This window comes from Arachis ipaensis, chromosome B01 (genome assembly GCF_000816755.2).
Source record: "Arachis ipaensis cultivar K30076 chromosome B01, Araip1.1, whole genome shotgun sequence".
NCBI classification, from domain to species: domain Eukaryota; kingdom Viridiplantae; phylum Streptophyta; class Magnoliopsida; order Fabales; family Fabaceae; genus Arachis; species Arachis ipaensis.
Genome location: NC_029785.2, coordinates 35,911,324 through 35,913,213, shown reverse-complemented (window position 1 = coordinate 35,913,213; position 1,890 = coordinate 35,911,324).

The following is a 1,890-nucleotide window of genomic DNA, read 5'->3' as shown; positions in this document are numbered from 1 at the left end:
TGACAGATTTTTGACAAATTTTTTATTAATATAAAAATAAAAAAATTTTTAAAATTTAAATTAAAATTTTAATTTCAAACTTTTTTAAAGATTTGTCTGTAATCAATTAATACATCTGTTGAAAATTTTAATTAGGACTAATACCTTTGGCACAAACATAATCTGAGAAATGTATTCACACAAAAATACTATTCAGTAATTATCCTCCTTTGCTATTCTTCCGTTCCAGGGTTTAAGTGTGCCTTCTCTCATCACTACTTCTTCTCTCTTCGTCGGAGGTTTGTCATCATCTCTTCTCGTTGCTGTTAGTTCAGGTAGACCTCCGCCTCCTCGTTTTTTGTCCTAATCTTTTCATTGTGATTCTGTTCTGATTTCATTGTCTCTAACCCTAGCCCTAACCATGTACCTTCCCTATTCTGCTTGAAGTTGAAAATCAAAGAATATGATCGATGAGAGCTCTTATGTTTGCAAATCAGCTGTTGCTGCTGCAGAGAATAAATTTTCTAAATTCTAAGGTATGAATTTTGTATATTCCTATAATTTGTGAAATCTAACACATAATCATTTTTATAGTTGTGGTATAGAATGAAGTTTATTTATGAACTATATATCTAAATTGCTAAAATTTTTTATATAGAATTTGCCTGCATGTTCTTGTTCCTTCTTGTTCTTGTTATGATTCTGATTTTGGCTCTTTCTTCTTGTCCTTGTCTAAATTTGTTCTGTTATAAATTTGCTGAATTGTTTTTGTTCTAATTCTAAATATGCAATTATTTTAAATGTGTCCAATTGCTTTTATCTGAATTTGCTTTATTATTTTCAACAATTATTAATCTCCTCTATTAATACTATATATTTTGGCCGATTCCTCCCAAAGTCACAAGAAACCACAAAATCTCTTCTCCACAAGCCTCAAGGTCTCCAAACCAACTCAACCAGCTTTAATCACCAAAATTTTATTCCAATTTCACCAATTTGACTTCAACTTTATATATATTCAACCTAATTTCATATAATTTCACACATATTCAAATTTTCAATACCCTAATCTCATAACATTGAAAACTTCAAAGGGGATAACGGTTCCTTACCTTTACCCACAGATAATTAGATGAAACCCATTAATTACCCCAAGCTAGTTCAATCCTAAACCATCAAAACACTAAAATTCTCAATACACTTAAGCCACAATTTGTGAAATTGAAGAGAGTAGGGCTGGGTGAGAAATCTCGAATTTCTTATTATTTTTTTTGGATGAATTTAAAGAGCTTGACAAGACGATCGTGTGGCCGCAAACAGTACGGCGATCAGAGTTTCAGATTGAGAGATATAATCAAGAAAAGATTTGGGGAGATAAGGTTTTGTTCCTGTGTTCTTTCCTTGCCCCCTTTCAGCGTGAATTGCCTGAATGGGAAAGGGAAATGGTTGAATGTTGTGTTATATATGTTGTGTTAAACAAACAAATCCTAAATCATATAATTTATTTTAATTTCTTTATCGTCAAACTATTTTTTATAAATTCTTTAACTGATTCTAAATCATCATCAAATTTGAAGCAACAAACAACTTGAAAAAGAAATTAAAGCACCAAAAAATATTACCAAATAAAAGATTAAGAACAAATTAATAATAATAAAAAAATATATAATGGAAACTTTATTAAGCAACCTAAATGAATAATCAACACAAATCAACAGTAATTAATACTAATCCTACTTTATAATAACTAATAACAAGTAAGAATAGCAGGAGCTTCTGACCTCACACCGGCGCCAAGAGGAAGAAGAGCAGAAGTGGCGGCAGAAGCGTTTGCAACAGCGATAGCGGAGGCATTTGCAGTAGCAAGGACAATAAAATGGTGAGATGGTGCCGTCGGAAGGGGTTGCTAGA